Raw genomic sequence first — 17,128 nt, forward strand, 5'->3', positions numbered from 1 at the left:
ACAGCCTACAGAAAATGGACTCTGATTTATGAAAGTATAATAGGTTATGAAAAGGACGGGTTGTAAATTTGGGTTGAATTTGGGGGTATCAAAACAAAAGCAAAATATGATGAAAGTAAATATAAAATACATAAACACCATAATCTATTATACCATACCTGTTCACACTGAAACACTTATCACAATATGCTGTGGATCTATATTAAAAAACCTTGTTAAACTTTGTGACATATTTCCATTTTATGGAGGTCAGGTGCGAACGAACACCCCATAATTTTATTATACCATATTTCTTCAAACAGAAACATAATTATCAAAGTATGCTTACGCAGATAGATATGAAAAGTCTTTATAAAAGTTTGTGCCTATTTCCATTCTATGGAGGCCAGGCGCGAATGTAGACCCCACAAATTTATTATACCATCCCTATTTAAATTAAAACATACTTATCAAACTATTCTTATGTACATCTATATCAAAAACACTTGTAAACGTTTTTTTTTAATTTCTAAATTTTTTATTTCCATACTTTGTGGACCAGGCGCAAATGCAGACCCCACAATTTTAATGAGCCACCATTCTGCCAGATCAAACATACCCATTACTGTGTCTCAATACATCTTCTATCATTATATGTAATCAGTTTTTAAAATAGTCAATCATATAGGAACCTATTCGTGACCACACACACACACACACAGACATTCAGCTTTATATATATATATATATATATATATATATATATATATATATATATATATACGACAGACAATATACATAAAAATATATATAAAAGCGAAATGTGTGTGTGTGTGTGTGCGTTTTTCTGTATGTCCGCCAAAGGCTTTTTTCGCCGGGCTTCTCAGTCAGTTCACTCCTTCTTAAAGCTTATTATATGCTGCCTAAATCATAATATCGGGGTCGAGACTATCTTTGATTTACCCGACTTTTATGCGCTATTTTCGAGATATTTTTCAGTATAAAAAAAAAATGAATGATGGGGCGGGGGAAAAAGAAACTGGCTTGCAGCCGCGTCACGTTTCAAGGTCAAACATCACGCGACTTAACTTTCTCGCACCTGTCGATTTCACTTCATAAACGTTAACTTAAGACATTTATCACTTCCTCTCCTCCTCGTGGCCGAGATGGTTAGGTTGCAGGGTTTTTTTTCATTTCGTTTCTACCTTCGCATCAAGGCTTTGGGGTTCAAGCCTATCTTCCTACTAAAACTATTTTTTTTTTTTTTTACACCTCGAAACACCCGGCCAACGTTTTCTTTCAAACAGGGTTGTTTTCACCCCACCCCCAACACACACACCTCCAAACACCTGGGCAATACCATGTCCCCGCTAGTCTATAATAATAAATCCCACCTGTCTGTTTAAATGTATGTATTAATGATTTTCTTCAGTCAAAGTTCTCAGAAATCAAGGGGCCCCCTACATGGGGCTAACACTTGAACTCTATATGAGATACATAGATATTCGAATGTTCCATTAAAGTTCTTTATCTCTCAAACACTGAGTTAGTAAAGAATTGAGAACATAATTCTCCTCTCCCCAATTAACCATTTTTATACGTTGTAGTATATCTTTAATGTTGGTCTCTTGGTCTTACTGGATTCCAGAACAAGAATTTATCTAATCTGGTGGAGTATCCAGCTTCGTGCTGTTACTTGAGGTAACATCACTTAGAGAAGGTGCACCATTCCTCGTAAAAGCTAATGTGGGTTAGCCATAGTGAGGAGATCTTATTTGGGCTGCGAATACAAAATGTGATTTTGAATATTTGGTCAGGGTTTACTTCTATGCAAAAAGTATCCTCATGCCAGGTTGTTCTGACAAACCCCTGTACAAAGAGACCTTAGACACTCGAGGACAGTGTCTAGTAGGCATTCAACTTCTCTCCAGTAGGCATTCAAGTTCTCTCCAGTAGGCATTCAAGTTCTCTCCAGTAGGCATTCAAGTTCTCTCCAGTAGGCATTCAAGTTCTCTCCAGTAGGCATTCAAGTTCTCTCCAGTAGGCATTCAAGTTCTCTCCAGTAGGCATTCAAGTTCTCTCCAGTAGGCATTCAAGTTCTCTCCAGTAGGCATTCAAGTTCTCTCTGGTAGGCATTCAAGTTCTCTCCAGTAGGCATTCAAGTTCTCTCCAGTAGACATTCAAGTTCTCTCCAGTAGACATTCAAGTTCTCTCCAGTAGGCATTCAAGTTCTCTCCAGTAGGCATTCAAGTTCTCTCCAGTAGACATTCAAGTTCTCTCCAGTAGGCATTCAAGTTCTCTCCAGTAGGCATTCAAGTTCTCTCCAGTAGACATTCAAGTTCTCTCCAGTAGGCATTCAAGTTCTCTCCAGTAGGCATTCAAGTTCTCTCCAGTAGACATTCAAGTTCTCTCCAGTAGGCATTCAAGTTCTCTCCAGTAGACATTCAAGTTCTCTCCAGTAGGCATTCAAGTTCTCTCCAGTAGACATTCAAGTTCTCTCCAGTAGGCATTCAAGTTCTCTCCAGTAGGCATTCAAGTTCTCTCTAGTAGACATTCAAGTTCTCTCCAGTAGGCATTCAAGTTCTCTCCAGTAGGCATTCAAGTTCTCTCCAGTAGGCATTCAAGTTCTCTCCAGTAGACATTCAAGTTCTCTCCAGTAGGCACTCAAGTTCTCTCCAGTAGGCATTCAAGTTCTGTATGTGGTTTCATATGACGCAACAAATGTGATTTTTGTGCAAAAGAAGAACCACATACTTCACAAGAATATAGTTTCTCTTCTGTATGTATGTATGTATTGCAAAAACCTTTCGACAGAGGCAACAGATTTTTTATGAGATTGGTATCATTTTGAAAGCTCGACCCTTCGGACGAGAAATACCAAAAAATTGGCTAAAAATATTAATTCCTTCGCCCTCAACTGGCCACTTTTCTACAGGGAGGGGTAGCAAAAAATCGTTCCTTCATGACAATTTAGCCATGCACGCATGGGCAAAAAAAACGTTCTTTCTTGAATTAGTTTCAATACAAAAAAATAAACGACCTAATTTCGCTCACGCGGTCATAGATTTGTTGTATAGTAGCAGCGTCGGTATCTTAAGATTGCTCGTTCGAGTCGTAAAAAAAAACATGGCGCCAATTTCTTTGATGGTGTCACCGGTACCAGCTTAATGTCTGTTAAGTAATTTGTTGTTAATGTCTGTTAAGTAATTTGTTGTTAATGTCTGTTAAGTAATTTGTTGTTAATGTCTGTTAAGTAATTTGTTGTTAATGTCTGTTAAGTAATTTGTTTTAATGTCTGTTACGTAATTTGTTGTTAGTATCTGTTAAGTAATTTTTTGTTAATGTCCGTTAAGTAATGTGTTGTTAATGTCTGTTAAGTAATTTGTTGTTAATGTCTGTTAAGTAATTTGGTGTTAATGTCTGTAACGTAATTTGTTGTTAATGTCCGTTAAGTAATTTGTTGTTAATGTCTGTTAAGTAATTTGGTGTTAATGTCTGTAACGTAATTTGTTGTTAATGTCTGTTAAGTAATTTGTTGTTAATGTCTGTTAAATAATTTGTTGTTAATGTCTGTTAAATAATTTGTTGTTAATGTCTGTTAAGTAATTTGTTGTTAATGTCTGTTAAGTAATTTGTTGTTAATGTCCGTTAAGTAATTTGTTGTTAATGTCTGTTAAGTAATTTGTTGTTAATGTCCGTTAAGTAATTTGTTGTTAATGTCCGTTAAGTAATTTGTTGTTAATGTCTGTTAAGTAATTTGTTGTTAATGTCCGTTAAGTAATTTGTTGTTAATGTCTGTTAAGTAATTTGTTGTTAATGTCTGTTAAGTAATTTGTTGTTAATGTCTGTTGAGTAATTTGTTGTTAATGTCTGTTAAGTAATTTGTTGTTAATGTCCGTTAAGTAATTTGTTGTTAATGTCTGTTAAGTAATTTGTTGTTAATGTCTGTTGAGTAATTTGTTGTTAATGTCTGTTAAGTAATTTGTTGTTAATGTCCGTTAAGTAATTTGTTGTTAATGTCTGTTAAGTAATTTGTTGTTAATGTCCGTTAAGTAATTTGTTGTTAATGTCTGTTAAGTAATTTGTTGTTAATGTCTGTTAAGTAATTTGTTGTTAATGTCCGTTAAGTAATTTGTTGTTAATGTCTGTTAAGTAATTTGTTGTTAATGTCCGTTAAGTAATTTGTTGTTAATGTCTGTTAAGTAATTTGTTGTTAATGTCTGTTAAGTAATTTGTTGTTAATGTCTGTTGAGTAATTTGTTGTTAATGTCTGTTAAGTAATTTGTTGTTAATGTCTGTTAAGTAATTTGTTGTTAATGTCTGTTAAGTAATTTGTTGTTAATGTCCGTTAAGTAATTTGTTGTTAATGTCCGTTAAGTAATTTGTTGTTAATGTCTGTTAAGTAATTTGTTGTTAATGTCCGTTAAGTAATTTGTTGTTAATGTCTGTTAAGTAATTTGTTGTTAATGTCCGTTAAGTAATTTGTTGTTAATGTCCGTTAAGTAATTTGTTGTTAATGTCTGTTAAGTAATTTGTTGTTAATGTCCGTTAAGTAATTTGTTGTTAATGTCTGTTAAGTAATTTGTTGTTAATGTCTGTTAAGTAATTTGTTGTTAATGTCCGTTAAGTAATTTGTTGTTAATGTCTGTTAAGTAATTTGTTGTTAATGTCTGTTGAGTAATTTGTTGTTAATGTCTGTTAAGTAATTTGTTGTTAATGTCTGTTAAGTAATTTGTTGTTAATGTCCGTTAAGTAATTTGTTGTTAATGTCTGTTAAGTAATTTGTTGTTAATGTCCGTTAAGTAATTTGTTGTTAATGTCTGTTAAGTAATTTGTTGTTAATGTCTGTTAAGTAATTTGTTGTTAATGTCCGTTAAGTAATTTGTTGTTAATGTCTGTTAAGTAATTTGTTGTTAATGTCTGTTGAGTAATTTGTTGTTAATGTCTGTTAAGTAATTTGTTGTTAATGTCCGTTAAGTAATTTGTTGTTAATGTCCGTTAAGTAATTTGTTGTTAATGTCTGTTAAGTAATTTGTTGTTAATGTCTGTTAAGTAATTTGTTGTTAATGTCTGTTGAGTAATTTGTTGTTAATGTCTGTTAAGTAATTTGTTGTTAATGTCCGTTAAGTAATTTGTTGTTAATGTCTGTTAAGTAATTTGTTGTTAATGTCTGTTGAGTAATTTGTTGTTAATGTCTGTTAAGTAATTTGTTGTTAATGTCCGTTAAGTAATTTGTTGTTAATGTCTGTTAAGTAATTTGTTGTTAATGTCCGTTAAGTAATTTGTTGTTAATGTCTGTTAAGTAATTTGTTGTTAATGTCTGTTAAGTAATTTGTTGTTAATGTCCGTTAAGTAATTTGTTGTTAATGTCTGTTAAGTAATTTGTTGTTAATGTCCGTTAAGTAATTTGTTGTTAATGTCTGTTAAGTAATTTGTTGTTAATGTCTGTTAAGTAATTTGTTGTTAATGTCTGTTGAGTAATTTGTTGTTAATGTCTGTTAAGTAATTTGTTGTTAATGTCTGTTAAGTAATTTGTTGTTAATGTCTGTTAAGTAATTTGTTGTTAATGTCCGTTAAGTAATTTGTTGTTAATGTCCGTTAAGTAATTTGTTGTTAATGTCTGTTAAGTAATTTGTTGTTAATGTCCGTTAAGTAATTTGTTGTTAATGTCTGTTAAGTAATTTGTTGTTAATGTCCGTTAAGTAATTTGTTGTTAATGTCCGTTAAGTAATTTGTTGTTAATGTCTGTTAAGTAATTTGTTGTTAATGTCCGTTAAGTAATTTGTTGTTAATGTCTGTTAAGTAATTTGTTGTTAATGTCTGTTAAGTAATTTGTTGTTAATGTCCGTTAAGTAATTTGTTGTTAATGTCTGTTAAGTAATTTGTTGTTAATGTCTGTTGAGTAATTTGTTGTTAATGTCTGTTAAGTAATTTGTTGTTAATGTCTGTTAAGTAATTTGTTGTTAATGTCCGTTAAGTAATTTGTTGTTAATGTCTGTTAAGTAATTTGTTGTTAATGTCCGTTAAGTAATTTGTTGTTAATGTCTGTTAAGTAATTTGTTGTTAATGTCTGTTAAGTAATTTGTTGTTAATGTCCGTTAAGTAATTTGTTGTTAATGTCTGTTAAGTAATTTGTTGTTAATGTCTGTTGAGTAATTTGTTGTTAATGTCTGTTAAGTAATTTGTTGTTAATGTCCGTTAAGTAATTTGTTGTTAATGTCCGTTAAGTAATTTGTTGTTAATGTCCGTTAAGTAATTTGTTGTTAATGTCTGTTAAGTAATTTGTTGTTAATGTCCGTTAAGTAATTTGTTGTTAATGTCTGTTAAGTAATTTGTTGTTAATGTCTGTTAAGTAATTTGTTGTTAATGTCCGTTAAGTAATTTGTTGTTAATGTCTGTTAAGTAATTTGTTGTTAATGTCTGTTAAGTAATTTGTTGTTAATGTCCGTTAAGTAATTTGTTGTTAATGTCTGTTAAGTAATTTGTTGTTAATGTCTGTTGAGTAATTTGTTGTTAATGTCTGTTAAGTAATTTGTTGTTAATGTCCGTTAAGTAATTTGTTGTTAATGTCCGTTAAGTAATTTGTTGTTAATGTCCGTTAAGTAATTTGTTGTTAATGTCTGTTAAGTAATTTGTTGTTAATGTCCGTTAAGTAATTTGTTGTTAATGTCTGTTAAGTAATTTGTTGTTAATGTCTGTTAAGTAATTTGTTGTTAATGTCCGTTAAGTAATTTGTTGTTAATGTCCGTTAAGTAATTTGTTGTTAATGTCTGTTAAGTAATTTGTTGTTAATGTCCGTTAAGTAATTTGTTGTTAATGTCTGTTAAGTAATTTGTTGTTAATGTCTGTTAAGTAATTTGTTGTTAATGTCCGTTAAGTAATTTGTTGTTAATGTCTGTTAAGTAATTTGTTGTTAATGTCTGTTGAGTAATTTGTTGTTAATGTCCGTTAAGTAATTTGTTGTTAATGTCCGTTAAGTAATTTGTTGTTAATGTCTGTTAAGTAATTTGGTGTTAATGTCTGTTAAGTAATTTGTTGTTAATGTCTGTTGAGTAATTTGTTGTTAATGTCTGTTAAGTAATTTGTTGTTAATGTCCGTTAAGTAATTTGTTGTTAATGTCCGTTAAGTAATTTGTTGTTAATGTCTGTTTAGTAATTTGTTGTTAATGTCTGTTAAGTAATTTGTTGTTAATGTCTGTTAAGTAATTTGTTGTTAATGTCTGTTGAGTAATTTGTTGTTAATGTCTGTTAAGTAATTTGTTGTTAATGTCCGTTAAGTAATTTGTTGTTAATGTCCGTTAAGTAATTTGTTGTTAATGTCTGTTAAGTAATTTGTTGTTAATGTCCGTTAAGTAATTTGTTGTTAATGTCTGTTAAGTAATTTGTTGTTAATGTCCGTTAAGTAATTTGGTGTTAATGTCTGTTAAGTAATTTGTTGTTAATGTCTGTTGAGTAATTTGTTGTTAATGTCTGTTAAGTAATTTGTTGTTAATGTCCGTTAAGTAATTTGTTGTTAATGTCTGTTTAGTAATTTGTTGTTAATGTCTGTTAAGTAATTTGTTGTTAATGTCTGTTAAGTAATTTGTTGTTAATGTCTGTTGAGTAATTTGTTGTTAATGTCTGTTAAGTAATTTGTTGTTAATGTCCGTTAAGTAATTTGTTGTTAATGTCCGTTAAGTAATTTGTTGTTAATGTCTGTTAAGTAATTTGTTGTTAATGTCCGTTAAGTAATTTGTTGTTAATGTCTGTTAAGTAATTTGTTGTTAATGTCTGTTAAGTAATTTGGTGTTAATGTCTGTTAAGTAATTTGTTGTTAATGTCTGTTGAGTAATTTGTTGTTAATGTCTGTTAAGTAATTTGTTGTTAATGTCCGTTAAGTAATTTGTTGTTAATGTCCGTTAAGTAATTTGTTGTTAATGTCTGTTAAGTAATTTGTTGTTAATGTCCGTTAAGTAATTTGTTGTTAATGTCCGTTAAGTAATTTGTTGTTAATGTCTGTTAAGTAATTTGTTGTTAATGTCCGTTAAGTAATTTGTTGTTAATGTCCGTTAAGTAATTTGTTGTTAATGTCTGTTAAGTAATTTGTTGTTAATGTCCGTTAAGTAATTTGTTGTTAATGTCCGTTAAGTAATTTGTTGTTAATGTCTGTTAAGTAATTTGTTGTTAATGTCTGTTAAGTAATTTGTTGTTAATGTCCGTTAAGTAATTTGTTGTTAATGTCTGTTAAGTAATTTGTTGTTAATGTCCGTTAAGTAATTTGTTGTTAATGTCTGTTAAGTAATTTGTTGTTAATGTCTGTTAAGTAATTTGTTGTTAATGTCCGTTAAGTAATTTGTTGTTAATGTCTGTTTAGTAATTTGTTGTTAATGTCTGTTAAGTAATTTGTTGTTAATGTCCGTTAAGTAATTTGTTGTTAATGTCTGTTGAGTAATTTGTTGTTAATGTCTGTTAAGTAATTTGTTGTTAATGTCTGTTAAGTAATTTGTTGTTAATGTCCGTTAAGTAATTTGTTGTTAATGTCCGTTAAGTAATTTGTTGTTAATGTCTGTTAAGTAATTTGTTGTTAATGTCCGTTAAGTAATTTGTTGTTAATGTCTGTTAAGTAATTTGTTGTTAATGTCTGTTAAGTAATTTGTTGTTAATGTCCGTTAAGTAATTTGTTGTTAATGTCCGTTAAGTAATTTGTTGTTAATGTCTGTTAAGTAATTTGTTGTTAATGTCTGTTAAGTAATTTGTTGTTAATGTCCGTTAAGTAATTTGTTGTTAATGTCTGTTAAGTAATTTGTTGTTAATGTCCGTTAAGTAATTTGTTGTTAATGTCTGTTAAGTAATTTGTTGTTAATGTCCGTTAAGTAATTTGTTGTTAATGTCTGTTAAGTAATTTGTTGTTAATGTCCGTTAAGTAATTTGTTGTTAATGTCTGTTAAGTAATTTGTTGTTAATGTCCGTTAAGTAATTTGTTGTTAATGTCCGTTAAGTAATTTGTTGTTAATGTCTGTTAAGTAATTTGTTGTTAATGTCCGTTAAGTAATTTGTTGTTAATGTCTGTTAAGTAATTTGTTGTTAATGTCTGTTAAGTAATTTGTTGTTAATGTCCGTTAAGTAATTTGTTGTTAATGTCCGTTAAGTAATTTGTTGTTAATGTCTGTTAAGTAATTTGTTGTTAATGTCCGTTAAGTAATTTGTTGTTAATGTCCGTTAAGTAATTTGTTGTTAATGTCCGTTAAGTAATTTGTTGTTAATGTCTGTTAAGTAATTTGTTGTTAATGTCCGTTAAGTAATTTGTTGTTAATGTCCGTTAAGTAATTTGTTGTTAATGTCTGTTAAGTAATTTGTTGTTAATGTCTGTTAAGTAATTTGTTGTTAATGTCCGTTAAGTAATTTGTTGTTAATGTCTGTTAAGTAATTTGTTGTTAATGTCTGTTAAGTAATTTGTTGTTAATGTCTGTTAAGTAATTTGTTGTTAATGTCTGTTAAGTAATTTGTTGTTAATGTCCGTTAAGTAATTTGTTGTTAATGTCTGTTTAGTAATTTGTTGTTAATGTCCTTTAAGTAATTTGTTTTAATGTCTGTTAAGTAATTTGTTGTTAGTGTCTGTTAAGTAATTTGTTGTTAATGTCTGTTAAGTAATTTGTTGTTAATGTCTGTTTAGTAATTTGTTGTTAATGTCCGTTAAGTAATTTGTTGTTAATGTCTGTTAAGTAATTTGTTGTTAATGTCCGTTAAGTAATTTGTTGTTAATGTCTGTTAAGTAATTTGTTGTTAATGTCTGTTAAGTAATTTGTTGTTAATGTCTGTTAAGTAATTTGTTGTTAATGTCCGTTAAGTAATTTGTTGTTAATGTCTGTTTAGTAATTTGTTGTTAATGTCCGTTAAGTAATTTGTTGTTAATGTCTGTTAAGTAATTTGTTGTTAGTGTCTGTTAAGTAATTTGTTGTTAATGTCTGTTAAGTAATTTGTTGTTAATGTCTGTTTAGTAATTTGTTGTTAATGTCCGTTAAGTAATTTGTTGTTAATGTCTGTTAAGTAATTTGTTGTTAATGTCTGTTAAGTAATTTGTTGTTAATGTCTGTTAAGTAATTTGTTGTTAATGTCTGTTAAGTAATTTGTTGTTAATGTCTGTTAAGTAATTTGTTGTTAATGTCCGTTAAGTAATTTGTTGTTAATGTCTGTTACGTAATTTGTTGTTAATGTCTGTTAAGTAATTTGTTCTTAATGTCTGTTGAGTAAATTGTTGTTAATGTCCGTTAAGTAATTTGTTGTTAATGCCTGTTAAGTAATTTGTTGTTAATGTCCGTTAAGTAATTTGTTGTTAATGTCTGTTAAGTAATTTGGTGTTAATGTCTGTTAAGTAATTTGTTGTTAATGTCTGTTAAGTAATTTGTTGTTAATGTCTGTTAAGTAATTTGTTGTTAATGCCTGTTAAGTAATTTGTTGTTAATGTCCGTTAAGTAATTTGTTGTTAATGTCTGTTAAGTAATTTGTTGTTAATGTCTGTTAAGTAATTTGTTGTTAATGTCCGTTAAGTAATTTGTTGTTAATGTCTGTTAAGTAATTTGGTGTTAATGTCTGTTAAGTAATTTGTTGTTAATGTCTGTTAAGTAATTTGTTGTTAATGTCTGTTAAGTAATTTGTTGTTAATGCCTGTTAAGTAATTTGTTGTTAATGTCCGTTAAGTAATTTGTTGTTAATGTCTGTTAAGTAATTTGTTGTTAATGTCTGTTAAGTAATTTGTTGTTAATGTCCGTTAAGTAATTTGTTGTTAATGTCTGTTAAGTAATTTGTTGTTAATGTCTGTTAAGTAATTTGTTGTTAATGTCAGTTAAGTAATTTGTTATTAATGTCTGTTAAGTAATTTGTTGTTAATGTCTGTTAAGTAATTTGTTCTTAATGTCTGTTGAGTAAATTGTTGTTAATGTCCGTTAAGTAATTTGTTGTTAATGCCTGTTAAGTAATTTGTTGTTAATGTCCGTTAAGTAATTTGTTGTTAATGTCCGTTAAGTAATTTGTTGTTAATGTCTGTTAAGTTATTTGTTCTTAATGTCTGTTAAGTTATTTGTTCTTAATGTCTGTTAAGTAATTTGTTGTTAATGTCTGTTAAGTAATTTGTTGTTAATGTCTGTTAAGTAATTTGTTGTTAATGTCCGTTAAGTAATTTGTTGTTAATGTCTGTTAAGTAATTTGTTGTTAATGTCTGTTAAGTAATTTGTTCTTAATGTCCGTTAAGTAATTTGTTGTTAATGTCTGTTACGTAATTTGTTGTTAATGTCCGTTAAGTAATTTGTTGTTAATGTCTGTTAAGTAATTTGTTGTTAATGTCTGTTACGTAATTTGTTGTTAATGTCTGTTAAGTAATTTGTTGTTAATGTCTGTTAAGTAATTTGTTCTTAATGTCCGTTAAGTAATTTGTTGTTAATGTCTGTTACGTAATTTGTTGTTAATGTCCGTTAAGTAATTTGTTGTTAATGTCTGTTACGTAATTTGTTGTTAATGTCCGTTAAGTAATTTGTTGTTAATGTCCGTTAAGTAATTTGTTGTTAATGTCTGTTACGTAATTTGTTGTTAATGTCTGTTAAGTAATTTGTTGTTAATGTCTGTTGAGTAAATTGTTGTTAATGTCCGTTAAGTAATTTGTTGTTAATGCCTGTTAAGTAATTTGTTGTTAATGTCCGTTAAGTAATTTGTTGTTAATGTCTGTTAAGTAATTTGGTGTTAATGTCTGTTAAGTAATTTGTTGTTAATGTCTGTTAAGTAATTTGTTGTTAATGTCTGTTAAGTAATTTGTTGTTAATGCCTGTTAAGTAATTTGTTGTTAATGTCTGTTAAGTAATTTGTTGTTAATGTCTATTAAGTAATTTGTTGTTAATGTCTGTTAAGTAATTTGTTGTTAATGTCTGTTAAGTAATTTGTTGTTAATGTCTGTTAAGTAATTTGTTGTTAATGTCTGTTTAGTAATTTGTTGTTAATGTCCGTTAAGTAATTTGTTGTTAATGTCTGTTAAGTAATTTGTTGTTAGTGTCTGTTAAGTAATTTGTTGTTAATGTCTGTTAAGTAATTTGTTGTTAATGTCTGTTTAGTAATTTGTTGTTAATGTCCGTTAAGTAATTTGTTGTTAATGTCTGTTAAGTAATTTGTTGTTAATGTCCGTTAAGTAATTTGTTGTTAATGTCTGTTAAGTAATTTGTTGTTAATGTCTGTTAAGTAATTTGTTGTTAATGTCTGTTAAGTAATTTGTTGTTAATGTCTGTTAAGTAATTTGTTGTTAATGTCCGTTAAGTAATTTGTTGTTAATGTCTGTTAAGTAATTTGTTATTAATGTCTGTTAAGTAATTTGTTGTTAATGTCTGTTAAGTAATTTGTTCTTAATGTCTGTTGAGTAAATTGTTGTTAATGTCTGTTAAGTAATTTGTTGTTAATGTCTGTTAAGTAATTTGTTCTTAATGTCTGTTGAGTAAATTGTTGTTAATGTCTGTTAAGTAATTTGTTGTTAATGTCTGTTAAGTAATTTGTTCTTAATGTCTGTTGAGTAAATTGTTGTTAATGTCTGTTAAGTAATTTGTTGTTAATGCCTGTTAAGTAATTTGTTGTTAATGTCCGTTAAGTAATTTGTTGTTAATGTCCGTTAAGTAATTTGTTGTTAATGTCTGTTACGTAATTTGTTGTTAATGTCTGTTAAGTTATTTGTTCTTAATGTCTGTTAAGTAATTTGTTGTTAATGTCTGTTAAGTAATTTGTTGTTAATGTCTGTTAAGTAATTTGTTGTTAATGTCCGTTAAGTAATTTGTTGTTAATGTCTGTTAAGTAATTTGTTGTTAATGTCTGTTAAGTAATTTGTTCTTAATGTCCGTTAAGTAATTTGTTGTTAATGTCTGTTACGTAATTTGTTGTTAATGTCCGTTAAGTAATTTGTTGTTAATGTCTGTTAAGTAATTTGTTGTTAATGTCTGTTACGTAATTTGTTGTTAATGTCTGTTAAGTAATTTGTTGTTAATGTCTGTTAAGTAATTTGTTCTTAATGTCCGTTAAGTAATTTGTTGTTAATGTCTGTTAAGTAATTTGTTGTTAATGTCTATTAAGTAATTTGTTGTTAATGTCTGTTACGTAATTTGTTGTTAATGTCTGTTAAGTAATTTGTTGTTAATGTCTGTTACGTAATTTGTTGTTAATGTCCGTTAAGTAATTTGTTGTTAATGTCTGTTAAGTAATTTGTTGTTAATGTCTGTTAAGTAATTTGTTGTTAATGTCCGTTAAGTAATTTGTTGTTAATGTCTGTTAAGTAATTTGGTGTTAATGTCTGTTAAGTAATTTGTTGTTAATGTCTGTTAAGTAATTTGTTGTTAATGTCTGTTAAGTAATTTGTTGTTAATGCCTGTTAAGTAATTTGTTGTTAATGTCCGTTAAGTAATTTGTTGTTAATGTCTGTTAAGTAATTTGTTGTTAATGTCCGTTAAGTAATTTGTTGTTAATGTCTGTTAAGTAATTTGTTGTTAATGTCTGTTGAGTAATTTGTTGTTAATGTCCGTTAAGTAATTTGTTGTTAATGTCCGTTAAGTAATTTGTTGTTAATGTCTGTTAAGTAATTTGGTGTTAATGTCTGTTAAGTAATTTGTTGTTAATGTCTGTTGAGTAATTTGTTGTTAATGTCTGTTAAGTAATTTGTTGTTAATGTCCGTTAAGTAATTTGTTGTTAATGTCCGTTAAGTAATTTGTTGTTAATGTCTGTTTAGTAATTTGTTGTTAATGTCTGTTAAGTAATTTGTTGTTAATGTCTGTTAAGTAATTTGTTGTTAATGTCTGTTGAGTAATTTGTTGTTAATGTCTGTTAAGTAATTTGTTGTTAATGTCCGTTAAGTAATTTGTTGTTAATGTCCGTTAAGTAATTTGTTGTTAATGTCTGTTAAGTAATTTGTTGTTAATGTCCGTTAAGTAATTTGTTGTTAATGTCTGTTAAGTAATTTGTTGTTAATGTCCGTTAAGTAATTTGGTGTTAATGTCTGTTAAGTAATTTGTTGTTAATGTCTGTTGAGTAATTTGTTGTTAATGTCTGTTAAGTAATTTGTTGTTAATGTCCGTTAAGTAATTTGTTGTTAATGTCTGTTTAGTAATTTGTTGTTAATGTCTGTTAAGTAATTTGTTGTTAATGTCTGTTAAGTAATTTGTTGTTAATGTCTGTTGAGTAATTTGTTGTTAATGTCTGTTAAGTAATTTGTTGTTAATGTCCGTTAAGTAATTTGTTGTTAATGTCCGTTAAGTAATTTGTTGTTAATGTCTGTTAAGTAATTTGTTGTTAATGTCCGTTAAGTAATTTGTTGTTAATGTCTGTTAAGTAATTTGTTGTTAATGTCTGTTAAGTAATTTGGTGTTAATGTCTGTTAAGTAATTTGTTGTTAATGTCTGTTGAGTAATTTGTTGTTAATGTCTGTTAAGTAATTTGTTGTTAATGTCCGTTAAGTAATTTGTTGTTAATGTCCGTTAAGTAATTTGTTGTTAATGTCTGTTAAGTAATTTGTTGTTAATGTCCGTTAAGTAATTTGTTGTTAATGTCCGTTAAGTAATTTGTTGTTAATGTCTGTTAAGTAATTTGTTGTTAATGTCCGTTAAGTAATTTGTTGTTAATGTCCGTTAAGTAATTTGTTGTTAATGTCTGTTAAGTAATTTGTTGTTAATGTCCGTTAAGTAATTTGTTGTTAATGTCCGTTAAGTAATTTGTTGTTAATGTCTGTTAAGTAATTTGTTGTTAATGTCTGTTAAGTAATTTGTTGTTAATGTCCGTTAAGTAATTTGTTGTTAATGTCTGTTAAGTAATTTGTTGTTAATGTCCGTTAAGTAATTTGTTGTTAATGTCTGTTAAGTAATTTGTTGTTAATGTCTGTTAAGTAATTTGTTGTTAATGTCCGTTAAGTAATTTGTTGTTAATGTCTGTTTAGTAATTTGTTGTTAATGTCTGTTAAGTAATTTGTTGTTAATGTCCGTTAAGTAATTTGTTGTTAATGTCTGTTGAGTAATTTGTTGTTAATGTCTGTTAAGTAATTTGTTGTTAATGTCTGTTAAGTAATTTGTTGTTAATGTCCGTTAAGTAATTTGTTGTTAATGTCCGTTAAGTAATTTGTTGTTAATGTCTGTTAAGTAATTTGTTGTTAATGTCCGTTAAGTAATTTGTTGTTAATGTCTGTTAAGTAATTTGTTGTTAATGTCTGTTAAGTAATTTGTTGTTAATGTCCGTTAAGTAATTTGTTGTTAATGTCCGTTAAGTAATTTGTTGTTAATGTCTGTTAAGTAATTTGTTGTTAATGTCTGTTAAGTAATTTGTTGTTAATGTCCGTTAAGTAATTTGTTGTTAATGTCTGTTAAGTAATTTGTTGTTAATGTCCGTTAAGTAATTTGTTGTTAATGTCTGTTAAGTAATTTGTTGTTAATGTCCGTTAAGTAATTTGTTGTTAATGTCTGTTAAGTAATTTGTTGTTAATGTCCGTTAAGTAATTTGTTGTTAATGTCTGTTAAGTAATTTGTTGTTAATGTCCGTTAAGTAATTTGTTGTTAATGTCCGTTAAGTAATTTGTTGTTAATGTCTGTTAAGTAATTTGTTGTTAATGTCCGTTAAGTAATTTGTTGTTAATGTCTGTTAAGTAATTTGTTGTTAATGTCTGTTAAGTAATTTGTTGTTAATGTCCGTTAAGTAATTTGTTGTTAATGTCCGTTAAGTAATTTGTTGTTAATGTCTGTTAAGTAATTTGTTGTTAATGTCCGTTAAGTAATTTGTTGTTAATGTCCGTTAAGTAATTTGTTGTTAATGTCCGTTAAGTAATTTGTTGTTAATGTCTGTTAAGTAATTTGTTGTTAATGTCCGTTAAGTAATTTGTTGTTAATGTCCGTTAAGTAATTTGTTGTTAATGTCTGTTAAGTAATTTGTTGTTAATGTCTGTTAAGTAATTTGTTGTTAATGTCCGTTAAGTAATTTGTTGTTAATGTCTGTTAAGTAATTTGTTGTTAATGTCTGTTAAGTAATTTGTTGTTAATGTCTGTTAAGTAATTTGTTGTTAATGTCTGTTAAGTAATTTGTTGTTAATGTCCGTTAAGTAATTTGTTGTTAATGTCTGTTTAGTAATTTGTTGTTAATGTCCTTTAAGTAATTTGTTTTAATGTCTGTTAAGTAATTTGTTGTTAGTGTCTGTTAAGTAATTTGTTGTTAATGTCTGTTAAGTAATTTGTTGTTAATGTCTGTTTAGTAATTTGTTGTTAATGTCCGTTAAGTAATTTGTTGTTAATGTCTGTTAAGTAATTTGTTGTTAATGTCCGTTAAGTAATTTGTTGTTAATGTCTGTTAAGTAATTTGTTGTTAATGTCTGTTAAGTAATTTGTTGTTAATGTCTGTTAAGTAATTTGTTGTTAATGTCCGTTAAGTAATTTGTTGTTAATGTCTGTTTAGTAATTTGTTGTTAATGTCCGTTAAGTAATTTGTTGTTAATGTCTGTTAAGTAATTTGTTGTTAGTGTCTGTTAAGTAATTTGTTGTTAATGTCTGTTAAGTAATTGTTGTTAATGTCTGTTTAGTAATTTGTTGTTAATGTCCGTTAAGTAATTTGTTGTTAATGTCTGTTAAGTAATTTGTTGTTAATGTCTGTTAAGTAATTTGTTGTTAATGTCTGTTAAGTAATTTGTTGTTAATGTCTGTTAAGTAATTTGTTGTTAATGTCTGTTAAGTAATTTGTTGTTAATGTTCGTTAAGTAATTTGTTGTTAATGTCTGTTACGTAATTTGTTGTTAATGTCTGTTAAGTAATTTGTTCTTAATGTCTGTTGAGTAAATTGTTGTTAATGTCCGTTAAGTAATTTGTTGTTAATGCCTGTTAAGTAATTTGTTGTTAATGTCCGTTAAGTAATTTGTTGTTAATGTCTGTTAAGTAATTTGGTGTTAATGTCTGTTAAGTAATTTGTTGTTAATGTCTGTTAAGTAATTTGTTGTTAATGTCTGTTAAGTAATTTGTTGTTAATGCCTGTTAAGTAATTTGTTGTTAATGTCCGTTAAGTAATTTGTTGTTAATGTCTGTTAAGTAATTTGTTGTTAATGTCTGTTAAGTAATTTGTTGTTAATGTCCGTTAAGTAATTTGTTGTTAATGTCTGTTAAGTAATTTGGTGTTAATGTCTGTTAA

General features: G+C 28.1%; 1 protein-coding gene across 1 annotated transcript in view; it reads left to right on the plus strand.

Annotated features, from left to right (window-relative positions):
• LOC145271137 (copper homeostasis protein cutC homolog) overlaps window positions 1-17,128 on the plus strand; it is a 109,946-nt gene that overhangs the window by 26,629 nt on the left and 66,189 nt on the right. The window lies entirely within an intron of this gene.

The sequence above is a fragment of the Euprymna scolopes genome, chromosome 46, assembly GCF_053919585.1.
Source record: "Euprymna scolopes isolate OS-2025 chromosome 46, ASM5391958v1, whole genome shotgun sequence".
Classification (NCBI taxonomy): Eukaryota; Metazoa; Mollusca; class Cephalopoda; order Sepiida; family Sepiolidae; genus Euprymna; species Euprymna scolopes.